Below are 19484 nucleotides of genomic sequence, written 5' to 3'. Positions count from 1 at the left end.
TAACAATTCTCCATTCTGTAATTCCTAAATGGTTGAGCCTGGTTTGCTAAGCTTATCTTAGGAGCTGGTCTTTTAAATTTAGGTTATCAGGGCACCCAGTTGGCTCAGCTGGTTAAGTGTCTGACTCTTGATTTTGGATTAGGTCAAGGTCTCGGGGTCATGAGATGGAGCCCAACATTGGGCTTTGTGCTGGGTGTGGAACCTGCTGAAGATTCTCCCTTTGACCTTTCCCCCCCAAACAAACAAACAAACAAATCTACCTCAGAGTATCATTATCTTTTTCAGGATACTGGGCAACCATGGACAGTTTTCTTGGACAGGTGCTCCTTTACTCATTCCTAAGTCACTCACTGAATGAATTCCTTCTATGAGCCCACTATGTATATATGAATACAGTAGAATACAAGATGCTCAGAAACAGAGTTAGACTAGGGGTCCACAACATCTAGATGGGCCTTCAGAGGGGAGTAGATCACCCAGGGACAGAGCAGAAGGCAGAATCCTAGGGAACATCAGCAGATAAGAACACACAAAGAAGAAGAGGCCTAAAAACCAAACTGAGGGAGAAGAGGAGCACTGGAAGGGCTCAGTGTGGAAACAAAAGATGTGATTTTGAAGGAGGTAGTTTGCAACAGTGTCAAATGCTTCCCTGAAATGGTGTTGGGTAGGGGTTGAGAGGAAAGCATTGGATTTGGCAGTCAGGAGGCTTCCAATGACACGGGCCCCAGAAGCAAGAGGCACAAAAGCCAGATGACAGTGAGTTAGGAGGGAGGAAAAGTAAGAAGAGGAACTAAAGATGGAGGGTAAGGACAACTCTGGCCAACTTACCATGTGGAAATGAAAAGATGGTTGGGAGTGAGGGTGGTCATGAACTTCACAACATATCTACCCAAGAAATAGGGGTGGGAGGTGATGGAGGACATTTGTCTTAAAAAAAGTATGACAGGCGTTCTGGGGTCTTTTCCATCTGGACCATCCTCAGTAGGGATCCCCCAGAAACTTCAGACCAGAATCTGCAGGAGGGCATATGGTAGATCCTCAGTTCCCATGGAATGGAAATTCCTTGAAGCTTTTTCATCCCTGAATTCCCAGCACCCAGAGTGGCCACAGCTGGCACAGGGGAGGCCTTTAGCAAATATGCATTGACTGGTAACTGAATGGCCGAATAAATCAATGGATGGATAAAAGTGAATTAAATATTGTTCTATTCTATAATCCTCTTATGTTGATCCACAAAATATTGTTTGTGGAAGGTGTTGTCTACCTTCCCTTCCACCATTCAAAGTATTACATAGTCTGTTATCACAGTGAGCATTGCTGATAAACTAACTGGGAAAATCCAGCTTCCTTCAGAGGCCCAGTGAACAGAAATGACGTGGGTTGCGGGGGAGGCACTTTTATGGGCATAAGTTAGGACCAAGCATAGATCCTAAACATGCTTGAGAGCTGCAAAGAGTACTGCTGCTGGAGACCCCAAAGGGAGGCTTCATACATTCCTATATATATAAACTTCATACACAATGTTTTATCTAGTAATTTTTATCTAGTAAATACTCCATGGATTGACTAATTTGAATAATCTTACTTTTCAATATTTTCTTCTAAGACTCTGGAGTAAAAACAAAATTAAGAGGTAAACTTTACCCAAACAAATTATCCTCATTTCCCCTTTCTCTGTCCATGAGGAGATGACTCCATCACACCTTTGATTTCTCTGTACCTGTTCAATTTCAGGACATCCTTTTCATTGGTCTGCTTTCCTTAACTTGTTTTTCTGCTTATTAAGGAAATTCACATTCATCTTCATCTTCTCCAGCCTAATTTCTACTCTAATCTTGTACCATGGACCATCATTAACACAAGTTCCAGGATAATATTTATATTTCTTTTGTTAGAAAGATGGGGGTGGGGGGGGATCAGAGGGAAAGTGGGAGAGAGAGAATCCCAAGCAGATTCCATGCCCAGCTCATTAGTCTTTCATTGTTACGTTAACTATTATGTTAGCTGTATCTCCTAGATACCCTTTATCAAATTTGTGGTGTTCTATCCTGTTTATAGATTGTTGAGAGTTTTATTAGAAATGTTTGATCTCACAACCAGATCATGACCTGCGTGGAAATCAAGAGTTGGGTGCTGGAGTGCCTGGGTGGCTCAGTGGGTTAAGCCTCTGCCTTCAGCTCAGGTCATGATCTCAGTGTCCTGAGATTAAGCTCTGCATTGGGCTCTCTGCTTGGCAGGGAGCCTGCTTCCCCCTCTCTCTCTGCCTGCCTCTCTGCCCACTTGTGATCCTTCTCTCTCTCTGTCAAATAAATAATAAAATCTTAAAAAAAAAAAAAAAAGAGTTGGATGCTTAACCAACTTTGTCACCCAGGTGCCTACCCCCAGGTTGATGTTTCTAAAACACAGATCTGATGATATTACCCGCCACTTAAAACAGTAACCCAGGGGTGCCTGGGTGGCTCAGTGGGTTAGGGCCTCTGCCTGCAGCTCAGGTCATGATCTCAGCGTCCTGGGATCGAGCCCTGCATTGGGCTATCTGCTCAGCAGGGAGCCTGCTTCTTCCTCTCCCTCTGCCTGCCTCTCTGCCTATTTGTGATCTCTCTCTCTCTGTGTCAAATAAATACATAAAATCTTAAAAAAAAACCCAATAACCCAATTTTAGAATGCTTTCATCACCCTCAAAATATTCCTATGTGCCTTCATTCCCCACTTATATAATGAATCCCTGTTCCTATCCCCGACTCCAGGTAACCACTCATCTGTTCTCTGTCTTTATAATTTTGTCTTTTCATATAGATGGGTCCTATAATGTTAGTTATTTGTGTATGGATTCTTTATGGGCTGAATTGTGGCCCCCCTCCAAACCCAACCAGATATTGAAGTCCTAACCCCCAGTACCTCGGAATGGTTTTTAAAGAGGTAATTAAGTTTAAATGGGGTTATTAGGGTGGACCTTAATCCAGTAAGACTAGTATCTGTGTAAGAAGAGTAAATTCAGACAACAGACACAACTAGAGGAAAGACCAAGTGAAAACACAGGCTCAGCAGAACTGCCTCATGGGAGGAACCACTCTTCAGATGGGTACACTACAGATGGAAAAGTTGAAGTCCCAGATGTTTAGTGACTTTTTCCAAGCTCACACACCAGAAAATAACTGAATGTGGGACTTACATTGGGACTTCTTAACCCCCATTCAGCCTAGAATTCCTGATAGACTCCTGGGGGAGAAGGCTGGGTACGGGGAAGGGCATTCAGTGTCCACACGGTGACAGAGTGGCTTGTGTCTGGTATCATTATGAAGCCAAAATTGGCTGGAGTTAATGAATGACCAAACCAAAGTTTTATAAAAATTAATCTGGTAGCATAAAATGTCACTCATTCGTGGACTTTGGTAATTCCGCCCCTTAGCCCTTGTCCCCATTCCCAGAGTTTTGCAACAGCCTCCAATTTCCTTTGGTATCTCCTGCTCCTTTCTCCTTTCCCCACATCCTTCTCTAGCCACACTTTGGGCTCTGTGCCAGTACATCCCTCATGCTTACCAGAGCACAGATTCTATTCATGGATTTTATCCAGGAGCTGGCTAGGCAGCTTCTGGGTATTGGGAAGAAAGACCTCCCTGTACCTTAGACACTCATTCATAAAACAAGGGGTCCAGAACTAAAGCCTTCCAGATCTGACCCTTTCAGAGGGTAGTGCTCAAACCCTAATAAAGGACTGGCAGGGGCACCTGGGTGGCTCAGTGGGTTAAGCCTCTGCCTTCAGCTCAGGTCCTGATCTCAGGGTCCTGGGATCGAGCCCTGCATCGGGCTCTCTGCTTGGCAGGGAGCCTGCTCCCCCACCCCTGCCTGCCTCTCTGCCTACTTGTGATGTCTGTCTGTCAAATAAATAAATAAAATCTTAAAAAAAAAAAAAAGGCCTGGCAGATATGGACAGTCCATGAGCCGCAGATGGCAGAGTCACCGTTCCTTTGTCATCTCCCATTAGGAGGCGCTGGTGCTCCTTCTCACAGGAAGAGTAACACTGACTAGGATCTCAACACTAATTACAAAACACTAGGAAAGTCGATCTTTAAATTGAATTTATTGCCAATTTAAAGAACAGGGGATTTCACATTAAAAATCAGATTTCTGGTCTTATTTATTAATTCAAGCATCTAGCTAACATCTGCCAAGGACATTTTGCCATTGGTCCAAGTACTTGCTGTGTTATTTTTCTTAAACCCTTTTTCTTATAAGTGAAATATTTCTTGGCCATGTATTCAATAGAAGGAAGAAAGAGCTAGATTGGGAGGACCACAAGTTTCAGAAAAAGAGGGGGAAAGAGCTGAGTTTTTGTGAAAATGAAGTAAGCACAGTGTTGTCTTGGGTTGAAAGTATGTGACCTGAAATGCTATTATGAAAATAAAGCAATATAAGAATGAAGATGACTGTGGAAAAGATGCAAGATGAAAAGGCAACAAAATGACGAAAACATCAACAGGATTTATTCTTCTTAAAGCAGATAAATGTTGCTGCTGTAAACTGTAATTAAGAGCGAATAGATTATAACCGAGAAAAATAGAACAGAATAAGTAAAACAGTAGCACCTTACAGAGGCTGTAGGTGCTTGAGATTCTGTCTAATTCAACCTCTTCCCCCAGAATCCTTCCCCTCTTCTATGGATGGGCTCGCTGACGCTCAGAGACATTAGGAACACTGTCCAAGGTCACAAAGGAAGGAAGTGGCAAAACTGGGAATACAAATCATGTCTTTGGACTCTATTATCCTCTGCTTCTTCCATATATCCTCTGACCACAGAGCTTGACAAACACTTGTTGACTTGATGAAAGGAAGCATAGTACAAAGGGGGAATTTAAATTGTGATGGGAAGTCCTAGATTTTAGTCCTAGATGTGCCACTGACTGGCAAGTCACTTTCTCCCTTTGGATCTCAATATCTCCATTAAAGTATAGAGAAAGCTCAACTTGAGACTTAGAAGTGTATCACAGTAGCCAACAATAACCCTTTTGTTCTGGGCTTAAGAACTTGGTCTAAAAGGAAAAGGAATAAAAAGCCTCATGGTTATAAATAACAGAAGTCAACACTGGCTGATTTGAATAAGAAATAAATTTGTTAGAATGATCTTCTATAGCTCATAGAGTCACCAGAAAGCCTGAAGAATTAGGCTCAAAAAATTGACTGAAAATGAAAGCATATATCCACACAGACACTTGTACACAGATGTTTATAGTGGTATTATTCATAATGGTCAAAAAGTAGAAAAGGCCCAAATGTCTATCAACTGTCGACAGAATAAACAAGATCTGGAACACAGTAGAATATTATTCAGTCATAAAAAAATGAAGCGCTAACACAAGATACTGCATGGATGAAACTTGAAAAAATTGTGCTAAATGAAACAAACCAGTCACAACTAACTATATACTATGTGATTCCATTTATATGAAAGGAATAGGGAAATCTATAGGGATTTCTATAGGGATATAGAATAGGGAATAGGGAAATCTATAGACAGAAAGTGGATTAGCAGTTGCTCAAGGCTGGGGACAGGCATAGGGAGGGAGAAGCAGGAGGGGTGGGAGTGATAACTAAAGAGAATGAGGTTTCTTTTAGAGATGATAAAAATGTCCTAAAATTGTCTATGGTGATAGCTGCACACATCAGAGAATCATCTAGAAAATGAATTGTATATTTTAAATGGATGAATTGTATAGTATATGAATTATATCTCAATAAAAGTATTAGAATAATTGGCAGAAGCAAAGGAAGTTAAGGCAGGAACAACCTCATCCCTAATCTACCATGTTACAGAACTAATTCAGTAAGGGCACCATTGCTCTCTACCCCTGCCCTGAACACTGGACCCCAAGGCCACCACTCACTCTGCTGGCCTTGCTGCCCTGAAACCTGGATGTTGCTGCCCCAGCCCCCACCACTGCCAAAGTCCATCATCCCTGCTTCTTTGCAGTACAAGTGTCTTATTCTAAGTTCTAGGAGAATGTACCTGATTAATAGGCTCTAAATCAATATGCATATCCTAGCTGAAAGGAAGAGCTGGAAAGCAAATTTCTAGCCTTTTTTACTTCTATAATAGGGAGACAAGATCTACCTTTCTCCAAGAATCCTAAGGTGGAGAATTCTCCAAATATAAGAAAGGGGTTTAGAGTTGGGCAAGTAGGCAAACCAACCAACAAAACAACAGACAAAAATAAAAAACCAGGCCTCTAGGGACGCCTAGGTGGCTCAGTTGGTTAAGCAGCTGCCTTCGGCTCAGGTCATGATCCCAGCGTCCTGGGATTGAGTCCCACATCGGGCTCCTTGCTCAGCGGGGAGCCCGCTTCTCCCTCTGCCTCTGCCTGCCATTCTGTCTGCCTGTGCTCGCTCTCCCGCCCCCCCTCTCTCTGATAAATAAATAAAATCTTTAAAAAAAAAATCAGGCCTCTAGACATATATCTAATCCCAGTTAAAATGCAAATATATCAATTAAACTATCCTTCAAATATTCATTCGTTTATGCCTGCAGTCACTGTAAACACTTGCCAAGTACCTAAAAACTCTTTTGAGGGCCCTATGCTAAGCCCTGTAGAATCAGAAACAAATAAAACATTGACCTTGCACTCAAGTAGGAAGCAGAAGAAAAAATGGAGGGTTATGGGACCCAGGCTTAAAGTTTAAGGAGGGAAACGGGCACAAATAATGGATTGGTCAATTCTCCGTGGGATAAAGGTTAGAAAGTCTTTGCAGAGGAGAATCTTTGAAGAGAAACTCAAAAGGTGGGTTGGTAAAAAAAAATAATAATAATAACAATAATTAATTAATTAAATTAGAATTTTAAAAAGTGGGTTGGTGCCTTGCTAAGCAGAACAAGGGAAATCAAGGCATGGACTAGCCAAGTATATTAGAGGAAACCATGGGCAACACTATGGTATAGGCTTGGGGTGTGAGACCACACAGCAAGAGAGGGGCTGGACAAGTCCCCAAGGGCCAGATCATAAGGGGCCATAGAGTTCAGACTTCCCTCTTTTTCGTAGAGAGCTATTGATGGATATTTTATCTCAAAATATCACTTGGGTACTGTGTAGAGGATGAACTGGAAGAGACATTTGCAAAGAGCTCAGTGAGCAGGTAGCTGCTATAGTCTAGACGTTACTGATAGCAAAGAACTAGGGTGGTAGCAGTGGCAATGGACAGGGACAGAGATGGAGATGAGCAAGGAGAAATTGAATAGACCTTGTCAGAACAGCTTAAGTGAGAACAGGACCCTGATAACCAACTCTCCCATCTACACATTCACTCACTCAACCCCCAACATGTACTGATGTAAATGCTGGGGGTGCAGCAATGCCTCCTGCTTTCAAGGGGCTTTGTTTAGAAAGAACAGGCATCTCAATAGATAGTTATAAGGAGCTCAGTGGCTGTAGGGAGACTGCTGGCTAGAAGATGCTATGGGAGCATTGTGACTAGGGATTTCAGGGAGGACTTCACACAGGTTTGAGACTTTTTTTTTTTTTTAAGACCAAAAGGAGTTAGCCAAAAAGAAAAAGTTGGAAAAGAGGTGTTGCAGGTGGAGAGAAGAGCACATATAGGACCATGAAAAGCTGCCTTGCAGATCTCCAACTATAGGAGTATAATAGACCAAGGGCCCCATGTAGAATCCACCACCTGTTTGTGCTGATACCACACCACCTTTGAGCGGCTACCATCCAAGCACTGTGTGTAGCAGGGAGACTAAGCAAACATATTCCTGAGGGACACAGACTCCTCTGACAATGAACTCTGGCTTCATGACAGCTCAAACTTCTTTAGAAGTTGTCTAGGATACTTTCTACCCAAACTTCCCTCCCTTTCTGCTTACTTAGGGTCAGAATTGCATGGAGGGTTTATGGTTCAACCAACCTCTCCTTTCTCATTTTTCTTTTTCCCACATGTTGTTATATGAGCAAAATCCTCGCATGTTTAATCTCCTCTTGGCTCTGCTTCTTGGAAGACCTGCATTAATACATCTGTGTAAAAGCACAAATTTTTTTAAGAACTCTGGACTCCATTCTGGATGAATTCACAACAGCTGGGATACCTTTAGTATGGTCTATTGAGACAAAATAAAATTTGGAGTTTGGGGTGGTTGGTCTAGAGTTACAGAGAAAGTGGAGAAGGGACGGGTTAACAAACACGTAATTATTTTGGGCTGCGGAGTTTTAGGACATTTTCATGTTTGGAGAGGTCCCATCTTATGAGATACACAGAGTCAGCTTCCCATTATAGAAACTGAAAATGCCAAACTCACTTGCCCAGAAACCCCCTCAACTAAAGCATGGCACATGACCCAAGCCTGGCCAGTCAGATGGACCTGCCTTAGGCCAACCTTGAACTAGAAGCTAGTGAGGCAAAGAAGCAGGGGTGTGCAGAATCAGTGTGAGCCATGGCTGGCAGCAGAGGCAGCAGCTGAAGTGGCAGAGTCCAGAATCTGGCATTGGTCATCTTGATGTGCAGGCAGTGGAACTCACTCCCTGCAACAGTGGCTGTCATGTTTACTGGGCCAGGTCTATATGGTGAATTGGGGAGTTCATCCTGGGGTGAAAGCTTCTCTGGCCCTCCAGGAAATTGTGAGCAACCTAACATCCCTTCAACAATTCCTTTTCTGTTTTTTGTTTTAAAGATTTATTTATTTTTATTTTAGAGTGTCCTAAAATATGCATGAGCAAAGTGGGGGGAAGGGCAGAGGGAAAGGGAGAGAGAAAATTTCAAGCAGACTCCTCACTGAGTGGGGAGCCCAACATGGAGTTCAATCCCAGGACCCTGAGACCATGACCCGTGCTGAAATCAAAGCCAGAGGTTGAACCAACAGAGCCACCCAGGTGCCTTTCCTTTTCTATTTAAATAAGACAGAATGTGGTTCCTGTTTACAGCAAAGAATCCTTTTTATAAAGGTAAGAAGAAATGCGACCTATCACCAGTCTCTGTGGACAAGGATGGAGAAGGATAATAGGACAGTGTGATATGACGTGAAAACCCTTAAGCTCTGCAGCCAAGGGACTTAATCTGTATCCTAGCCCTTCCCTTACGCATCAGTTAGCGCAGGCTGCTGTAACAAAAAACGTTAGACTGGTGGGTTTAAAAAAACCTTGACTTCTCACAGTTCTGGAAGCTGAGCAGTCCAATGAGAGCCTCTTTCTGGTTTGCAGACCTCTTTCTGGTTTGCAGATTGCCACCTTCTTGTGGCATTCTCACACGACACAGAGAGAAAGAGTTCTAGTCTCTTCTTGTCAGGGTACTAATCCTTCCTAAGAAGCTTCACCCTTATGATCTCATCTAAACCTATTTACCTCCCAAAGGCTCCACCTCCAAATGCCATCACAATGGGGATTAGGATTTCAACATATGAACTGGTGGGGGGGGGGACAAATTGAGTCCATAGCAACCTATTATTAGCCAAGCTCTTTCTGAGCTTCAGTTATCTTACCTATAAAATAGGGATACTGAGTTTTACCTCCTTCGGAGGGATGCTGTAAAGATTACATGAGAAAATAGGTATGAAAATGCCTTGCAAATATAAAATGAACTTTATGAATGCTTATAAATTCTCTTAACAGTGCTTAACACAAGGTAGGGCAAACAGAAGGTCTCTTTAAATGTTTGAAGTAAGGGGGTGCCTGGGTGGCTAAGTCAGTTAAGCTTCTGACTATTGATTTCAGCTCAGGTCAGGATCTCAGGGCCCTGAGATTGACCCCCTGCCTTGAGCCCCGCCTAGGGCTCCCAGCTCAGCGGGGAGTCTCCTTGAGGATTCTCTTCTTCTCCCTGTCCCTCCACCCCTCCATCCACTCCACACTGGGGTGTGCTCTCTCTCTAAAATAAACAAACAAATAAATAAATCTTTAAAAAGAATGTGTTAGGGGGCGCCTGGGTGGCTCAGTGGGTTAAGCCGCTGCCTTCGGCTCAGGTCATGATCTCAGGGTCTTGGGATCGAGTCCCATATTGGGCTCTCTACTCAGCAGGGAGCCTGCTTCCTCCTCTCTCTCTGTCTCTCTGCCTGCTTGTGATCTCTGTCTGTCAAATAAATAAATAAAATCTTAAAAAAAAAAAAAAAGAATGTGTTAGGTAAGAGAAAAGGATAGTAATCACTATAGGAGCAATCATAGTGTGCCAGCCCCTTGGAAAAATCCTTCCTCAGCATTGCCTCCCCAATAGCTCAACGTGACCAGCCTTCCTGGTTTGTCTGGGTGGGACACCACAGGTTTACCACTGAAAGACCCACACGGGAATCTCCTGAGACACAGGTTTGAGTACCCTGCCCATTTTACGCATTAGGAAACTGAGGCTTGGAGAGACTGTCCCAACATGCCCCAAATCACATTTAGTAAATGGCAAAGTCAAAGTTGAACCCAGATCTGTCCAGAGGAAACATGGGAGGAGAAAGATCTCCAAAGTGGATCAAAACCATGCCCTGTAGCGGCGTGACTCCAGCTCAAGCCCAGTCTGGTCTTAGAGGCTGGTGTTGGGAGGTTTCTCAGAGAAGGCCCAAAGATGGATGAGCCCAAGGTCACCTGTTCCTTCAGGGCAGTCCCTGGCAGGTCTTTGTTTTGCTTTTACTTCATAGGAACTCTTCTGTTTCTATAGAGTAATTAAGCCCTCAAGCCTTATCCTGTTTATATTTTGCTTTTGTGTTTTGTTTTGCTTGTCAGTGAAAGAACAGTCAATCTTGTTAATCCAAAACACTTGACCCCTTAAAGCAGGTGTTTTTGGGTCTTAAGCAATAGCATTACTATAAATACTGATACAGAGGTGGGGATTTCTGTGCCCAGCCAGGGTCAGAAGCAAAGTATTTCTCAGATAATGGTGGGTAAATTTTGCTTGGGGTGCAGAGGAAGGATGGTCAGGAGGAAGGAAAGCCTGGTTAAGCTCAGAATCATACTTACGTTCTGCTCAGATACTTCTGTAGTTACCCCACTTTACCTCCCATCGATTCATCCTATGCCGTGCCCTTGGATCTAGAGTTAGGAGGCCGGCACAAAGTCCCATCTCTGCCACTAGTGAAGTGTGTGACCTGGACCATCTCCTCCCTCTCTGCGCTTCTCTGAGCTTCCCTTCCTGGGCATTCTCATCTGTCAAGTGAGGGAATCAGATTAGCAAATGAGGTGCTTTCCTAGGGGTCCTTGTGGTGTTGACACTCTAGGACACTGTAATGACACACATAATTGAACTGCTTTGGAAGGCAGGCTCTGGACTGGTGCTGTGTGTAGATATGAACATGTGTGCGTATGTGTGTGTGAGAGTTGGAGTGTGAATGAGGATGTTTGACTGGGAATCTGCATGTGGGTTGTTCTCGAAAAACATATACTCAGGGCTTGCTTGAAATTCTAGCTCTGAAAAAAAATCTTAAAAAAAAAAAGTGGGGCGCCTGGGTGGCTCAGTGGGTTAAAGCTTCTACCTTCGGCTCAGGTCATGATCCCAGGGTCCTGGGATCGAGCCCCACATTGGGCTCTCTCCTCCACAGGGAGCCTGCTTCCTCCCCTCTCTCTGCCTGCCTCTCTGCCTACTTGTGATCTCTGTCAAATCAATCAATAAATAAATATTATTAAAAAGAAAGAAGTTCTAGCTCTGGTCAAATCCTTTCATCCCACTCCCACCTAACTCTCCTTAATCGCTTCTCCAGACTCAGCTCTCCCATATAGTGGAAGTAAAATCATTTTTCCTGGTAGACAGCTGTGGACCAAAAGGAACACTAACTCAGGAGTCAGATTTGGGTTTGGATCCTGACTCGACCCTGTAGCTAGCTGGTAAGTAGCCTTCAGCAAAGTATTTACCTAAGCTTAAATTTCATCAGTGGTAACAAGAAGCGAACAATCCCTAGTTCAGCACAGTTAGAAGTTGGAATGACACAAGTATGTCAAGTACCTGACTTAGATCCTAACACATGGGACACTCTCAACCAGGACCCACTGTGCAGTTTGTGGGGCCCAGTGCAAAACGAAAACATGGGCTTCTTGTTCAGAAATTATCAAGAATTTGAAGATTAACAGCAGAGTGTTAAACCAAGCATGAGGCACTTTTAAGCACAGGCCCTGGGTTCCTAAAAAGGTGATATCCTATCGATGTTAACTTTCCTTCAGGCAGGTTAGCTAAGCTGTTGGGAGAAAAGTGATGGATGGAAGGCAAGGTCACAGGTAAGGATTCCCAAATAACTCAGCAAGTAAAAATTGAGGATTAGAAATCACTTCCATGGGGCACCTGGGTGGCTCAGCGGGTTAAGTCTCTGTCTTCGGCTCAGGTCATGATCTCGGGGTCCTGGGATCGAGGCCCACATCGGGCTCTCTGCTCAGCAGGGAGCCTGCTTCCTCCTCTCTCTCTCTGCCTGCTTCTCTGCCTACTTGCGATCTCTGTCAAATAAATAAATAAATAATCTTAAAGAAAAAAAAAGGAGACCACTTCCATTCTCACCCACTCTCTGAAACTACCCTGGCCATGGGAAGGCATGGATGAAGGTCAGAGCAGGTGACTCACTTGCTTCCTTAACCACTGAGAATATTTTTCCCACTCTGAATTCAGCCTCCCTCCCTCCCAGAAACGGAGACTTAGCTTAGGATAAGACACCATGCATCCTTTCCCAGAGAGACAATCTTCATTTCTTATACCTCTTTTACGTCACCTAAGTCCTCTGGAAAGGAACTGAGGGCCTGGGGCTCAATGACAAGGAAGGAGTTTCTGAGGGAGGTCACAGTCTGCTGGGCAGAAGGGACCCTCCAGACAAGAGTATTGCTGAACACTTGGAAGCTGGGAAGTCAGCCAGCGTTTCATCTTTTGTTTTTTCCTCCTGGGGCTTCCTGGATGGAAAGGGGTCATGGGGGACTTCCTGATCGCTACAAATAAACCTTTCCATTGTCGTTGGTCAGGGAGCACTTCCAGTCCAGACAGACCAGATTGATGGGCAGTAACAGAGAGGAACAGCAAGGCTGTCTTCAGAGAATGCTCAGCCTTAGTTCCATCAAAGGTCCCAGCAAGAGGAGGTTATACTCTGCTGGGGTAGAAAGGGTGGTCATTGGGGAGGCCAGGACTGACTGTCCATGGAACTGAGGGATGAGTGGGAAGTGGGTGAGGAGAAGCATGTGAGGGCTGGAAGGGCCCCCAGAGGCCATCTTGTTTGTTTTCTGCTGACTCCCAATGTCCAGAACAGTTCCAGGCATGCAGTAGAGGCTCAATGATCATTTACTGAATAAATGTGTGAATCCACTCCAGCATCATCATTTAATTGACCCAAGGAACAAAGGTCCAGAATGGAAAAGAAAGTTTCCCAAGGGCATAATAAGTCAGACTAGAGCTCAGAGTTCCTGAATCCCACACCAATGGTCTTTCTCCTGAATAGCCATCAGTACTTGGGGCAAAGGGTATATTCTCCTCTTTCCTTAAGCCAAGGGAGATAGAAGACTTCCAGAAAACCACTCAGAGAACTTGACACATGATTCTCGAGTTTGGGGATCATAAGACATAATTTGACACAAGTTTGAGGAACTTAGTGATGAGGGACTGATTGAAACCTGTGAGACAGGGGTTCCTGGGTAGCTCAGTTTGTTTAACAATCTACCTTCAGGGACACCTGGGTGGCTCAGTGGGTAAGCCGCTGCCTTTGGCTCAGGTCGTGATCCCAGGGCCCTGCGACTGAGTCCCACATTGGGCTCCTTGTTCAGCAAGGAGCCTGTTTCTCTCTCTGCCTCTGCCTGCCACTCTGCCTGCTTGCGCATTTGTGCTCTCTCTCTCTCTCACTTTCTGTGACAAATAAGTAAAATCTTAAAAAAAAAAAAAAAAAAAAAAAAAGACTATACCTTCAACTCAGGTCATGATTCCAGGGTCTTGAGATTGAGCCTCACATTGGACTCCCTGCTTGGTGGGGACTCTGCTTCTCCCTCTCCCTCTGCTCCTCCCTACTCCACTCATACGCTCTCTCTTTCAAATATATATATATATATATATATATATATATATATATATATATTTTAAAGAAAGAAACTTGTAAAACAAGGAGAGAGATGGTTGTGTTAGAGCCAACTGTTCTCCCTCTAGCTATGGGGCAAGACAGGTGTGTTCTAGGGACTGATGTGGACTTAGAAGAAGGGCATTGACTGGGATATTCTTAAGAGCTGCCTGCCCTCAAAGAATTGCATGGAGGGCACAGTGATCCCAGCAAAGAGGATGGACTGCTAGAAACTCAGGAGCTAACCTAGAGGAGAGGGCCTGCCTTGTCAAGGGAATTCCAGGTAGAAGCTCTAAGGGAGGATCTCCAAAAGATCTGCCAAAGCCTTCTAAATTTGTTTAGGACATCTGACCCACCCTAAACAGGTGACATCATATTGCAGTTGATGGCCTGTGTTCCTCATCTTCCTTCCTTGGAGCCAGAGATGGATATACCTTGAAACTAACAAAGCTTGTGTTTCAGGGTCCCTTTAGGCCCCTTTATAACTTTGGATTCTTTTTCTTAAGGATTATATTTGTTTTCTATTGATGTGTAACAAATCACCCCAAATGTAGCAACTTAAAGCAACACAGATTTATTATCTCTGTTTCTATATGCTGGAAGTCTGCACATGGCATGATTCAGTTCTCTGTTCAGGATCTCACCAGGCTAAATTCAAAGTGTTTATTGTGTCTGGGCTTTAGGGTCCTCTTTCAAGCTCTGATTATTGCAGAATTCAGTTGCTTATGATTGTACGACTAAGGTCCCCATTTTCCTGCTGACTATCAGCTGGAGACCACTCTGAGACCCTAGAGGCCAGTCCCAACACTTCCCATGTGGCTCCCTGTCATTTACTGAATGTTTGTGTTTCCCTCCTCTCCTATGTTCAAGTCCTAACCTCCAGTGTGAGTAATGTTTGGAAATGGAGCCTCTGGGAGGTAAAATTAAGCTTAAGTAAGGTCATAAGTGTAGGACCCTAATCCAATAGGATTAGTGTCCTTACTAGAAGAGACATGAGAACACGCTCTCCCTTTCTCTCCATGCACATGCCCTGCAGGAAGGCCATGAGAGCACATAGAGAGGAAGTGGCCATCTGCAAGCGAAGAAGCTAACCATGCTGGAATCTTGATCTCAGACTTCCAGCCTCCAGATTAGTGAGGAAATAAATTTCTGTTGCTTAAGCGACCCAGTCTGTTGTATTTTGTCATGACAGCCTTAGTGGCTGTCCCCTATGCAGTTTCTGACACAAATGCTTGCTTCCTTCCAAACCAAACAAGGCGCATCTTTCTACTTGGTGTTCTCTCATTACCTGAGGACCAAAACAAAAAAATAAAAAACCTAATACGATCTGTCCAAGATTTCATTTAGTAATAAGGGAAGATCTATTCAGTAAACTGAACTTTAGAGAAACTTGGTGAGAGCAAATAAGGTTTTTCTGCCTGCAGAAGTGAGCAGTGTAAGATCAATTTGCTCAACAAACTAGTTATTCTAACATTATGACAGAGGAGACATGATATAATATGATATGATATAATACAATATAATATAATATAACAAATATACAGCACAACAATGACAACAAAAACATGTAATAGTTCAGGAAGTGCTCAGAGTAGAGAAAATCTGGATTGGAAGTTGGGAGATTGGGTTGTAGTCCTGATTCTTTATTGACCACTTTAGTCACAGTGTGGAATGTGTAAAAGATGAACAACCCACAGAGAAAAATGGGTAGATGATATGAATAGGTAATTCACAAAAGAGGTGTTGCAAATGGACAGGAAACCTGGAAAGATGCTCAAACCCACTAGTTGTTAGGGAATGTTAACTTTTAAAAAATAGGATGCATTTCTACAAAACATGATTGACAAAAATTATTTTAATTTTTGAGAACAGCTAGCTGTTGTTAGAGAGTAAGGAAATAAGACAGCATTACACATTGCTGGTGAACATATAACATTATACCATAATATATTTGGAAAATATTCTAGAAGAATCTATTAAAATTTAAAATATATGTATTCTTTGGTCCAGTATCTCTCTCTTTTTTTAAAAAGATTTCATTCATTTATTTGAGAAAGAGACAGAGAGTGTGAGAGAGAGAAGAGTGAGCAGCAGTGGGAGATGGGGAGGGCAGAGGGAGAGGAAGAAGCAGGCTCCCAGTTAAGCAGGGAGCCCCATACAGGGCTCAATCCCAGGAGCCTGGGAACATGACCTGAGCCAAAGGCAGATGCTTAACCGATTGAGCCACGCAGGCACCCCTAGTATCTCTCTTTTAACACTCTGTATTACTGGAATAAAGGGGTGTGTGTGTGTGTGTGTGTGTGTATCTGTAGGAATATTGTTCACAGGGGCAAAAACAAACAAAAAAACTGGATATAACCTGAATGTCCAAAGAAGAAAAAGGAGTACATTTTTGTGCAGTTACATTATATTATGGAATATGATCTAGCTATGTAAAATAAGAGGTAAATTTAAGGTCACCTGGGCGGCTCAGTTGGTTGAGCATCCAACTCTTGGTTGGGTCTGGTCATTATCTCATGGGTCATGGGATTAAGCTCTGTGTGGGACTCCATGTTCAGCAGGGAGTCTTCTGGAAGATTCTCTCTGCCCCTCCCCCTGCCTGTACTCCACTCTCTCTAAAATAAATAAATAAATCCTTTAAAAATAATAAATAAAATATGAGTTAAATGTATATCTCCTGACCAGGAAGAATGAATATGAAACATTAAGTGAAGAAGCAAGTTTCATAGTAGTGTGTACTACATGTAACTGCTTTTGTTAAGAAAAGAATCCTTTTTTTTTTTAGGTTTTTATATTTGTATTATCAAGAAGAAAGGTGTAGGAAGTTATACAGCACAGTGTTAATATTGGTAATTAGGGGTGGGGTGGAAGATGGTAGGGAGGGAAGGTGAAGGTATTAGTGGGAAATACGGGGAATTATTAACACGTGTTTATATGTTATCCCATTGTTTAACATATTATAAAGAGTATATATTACATTTCTTAGTTTTAAAAAATTATGTTTAGGGGCACCTTCCTGGTTCAGTCAGTGGAGCATGCAATTCGTGATCTCAGGGTTGTGGGTTTGAGCCCTGAATTAGGTGTATACATTACTTAACAATAAAATCTTAAAAAACCCCAGTATGTTCAGGGGTGCCTGGGTGACTCAGTCATTAAGCATCCGACTCTTGATTTCAGCTTAGGTCGTGATGTCAGGGTTGTGAGATTGAGCCCTACATTGGGCTTCTGTGCTGGTCATGGAGCCTGCTTAATGTTCTCTCCCTCTCTCTCCCTTTGTCCCTCCCCTACTAAAAGAAACAAAAGCAGGCAACAGAAAATGCCTATGAGAAGCCCTACTTAGATGTCAGATTTAATAGACAAAAACTTCAAAGTAGGGGTGCCTGGGTGGCTCAGTGGGTTAAGCCACTGCTTTCGGCTCAGGTCCTGATCCCAGGGTCCTGGGATCGAGTCCCGCATCAGGCTCTCTGATCAGCGGGGAGCCTGCTTCCTCCTCTCTCTCTGCCTGCCTCTCTGTCTACTTGTGATCTCTCTCTGTCAAATAAATAAATAAATTCTTTAAAAAAAAAAAAAAAGACTTCAAAGTAGCCATTATGTTTTATGCATTCAACATTCAATATTCAAATTTCAAAGAACCCAAAGAAAAGAGCTGAAAGAATTTTTTGCTAGCAGGGCTGCCTTAAAAGAAAAGCTGAAAGAAGTTCTTCAGCCTGAAAGTAACTTACCTAGCATGGTAATTCAAATCCAAATGAAAAGACAAAGAACACTGGTAAAGGTAATTATGTTATCTTTTATAATGATAAAAGACAATATAAGTGCATAATTCTCTATTAACTGATTTTAAAAGCAATTGTATAAAGCCATATATATATTTCTTAGAGATAACATAAAAGCTGAAAGAACAAAAGAGAAAACAATTGGGGCATCATCAAAATTTAAAACTTTGGAGCTTCAAAAGATATCAAGAAAGTGAAAAGGGGCACCTGGCTGGCTCAGTTGGTAGAATGACTCATGATCTCAGGGTCATTAATTTGAGCCCTGTGTTGGGTGGTATAGAGATTACTAATAAACAAACAAACAAACAAACAAAAAACCACAAAATAAACAAAACAAAACTGAAAAGAAAGCATACAAAATGGATGCATCAGATAATTCCTTCCATGTTTTTGATTCTTTAAGTACTGTTCTTACTTCTTACTTATTTTTGCTTCTATTTGTTTTTACATATTTATGAAAGGGTCCTGACTCCCCTCAAGGGCAGAAAGTATGTCTTAGTCATTTTAGCATGGTTCAGGGGTTACTTTGATTAATACTTTTGGTAGTAAAGCTAGTCTGAGCACACCACTGTGGGGAAAGGAGATTTGCATAGGGGAAGGGTTTACACATGGACTTGGGAGAATTTGCCAAGCCCTATTGTAATCTCCTGTGGGAGCCAGACGGGAGGTACCCTGAAGCGGGCTATGGCTCCATCAGTGCTAATGGATTATTTTCAAAAAAAAAAAAAAAAAAAAAAACAACCAATCTCACAGGCTAAGGAATCTTTCTTTCCTGATAACAATCTGTCCACTTAAGTTTCTGGTAAAATGCTCTGCAAAGTCCAGACAGGAACAAGAGCACTGGCCCTGGGCTCCTGGGAGCAGTATGGGATGTGGGAGCCCTGGGAGCTCTGACAGCAGGTATATCCTAGCTTCTTAGTACTGTCATATCTGCAAGATCCCCAACGAGCATGGCACCGCTTAGGCAGGTTTGGGAAATGAAGGAATGAAACTTCAAGAGAAAACAAAATCATTCAGGGCCAGAAATAGAATGTGTCAAAGAAGTTTTTCTAGTAGGAATACATTAGCCTGTATGAGAAAACATCAGGAGAAAATATCACAGTCAACTTCAGGTTTTTATAGCCTGTGGCCAGTGGTGCTGGCAAAATGTTTAACCAATCTCTGAAAAAAAAAAAAAAAAGCAAGTTTGCAGATTTCCATGGTGTAAATACTCCTCAATGGCCAATTACAAACTAAAACATGAACACAAGAAGCTGAGAGCCAGTTCACTGCTGCTTGTACTATATAAAGTGTTTCAATGCTGGAGCACATGTGTGTGGTCACATTATTTTTATTTTCTTACTTTATACTTCCCCAGACACTCCCAAACTTTGCGCCTTGATCTGTTTAGTCTCCAGCCTTTTACCCAATGCTTAACTCCCCGTGCCTTTTTGAAATTTTTAATTAACATAGAATGTATTATTTGTTTCAGGGGCACAGGTCTGTGATTCAGCAGTCTTACACAATTTGCATTGCTCACCATAGCACATACCCTCCCCAGTTTCCATCATCCAGGCACCCCATTCCTCCCATCACCTTCCCCTCCAGCAACCCTCAGTATGTTTCCTGAGATTAAGAGTCTCCTACGGTTTGTCTCCCCAGTTTCATCTTGTTTCATTTTTCCTTTGTCTCCCCAGTTTTGTCTTGTTTCATTTTTCCCTTCCTTCCCCTATGATTCTCTATCTTGTTTCTCAAATTCCTCATACCAC

The 19484-nt window shown here is 42.8% G+C and overlaps 1 protein-coding gene across 2 annotated transcripts in view; it reads right to left on the bottom strand.

Annotated features, from left to right (window-relative positions):
- The window catches only part of POLD3 (DNA polymerase delta 3, accessory subunit), a 121120-nt gene extending 111851 nt beyond the window's left edge, over positions 1–9269 (bottom strand). For both annotated transcript variants that reach the window (XM_004768054.3, XM_004768053.3), the window contains exon 1: positions 9135–9269. The gene's annotated coding sequence lies outside the window, so the exon portion shown is untranslated. The remainder of the gene's footprint in view (positions 1–9134) is intronic.
- Positions 9270–19484: the final 10215 nt, after the last annotated feature.

The sequence above is a fragment of the Mustela putorius genome, unplaced genomic scaffold, assembly GCF_011764305.1.
Source record: "Mustela putorius furo isolate JIRA1106 unplaced genomic scaffold, ASM1176430v1.1 tig00003987_pilon_pilon_pilon, whole genome shotgun sequence".
Classification (NCBI taxonomy): domain Eukaryota; kingdom Metazoa; phylum Chordata; class Mammalia; order Carnivora; family Mustelidae; genus Mustela; species Mustela putorius.
Note: the sequence above shows the minus strand (reverse complement) of the source record. Positions and strands in the feature narration are given on the sequence as shown.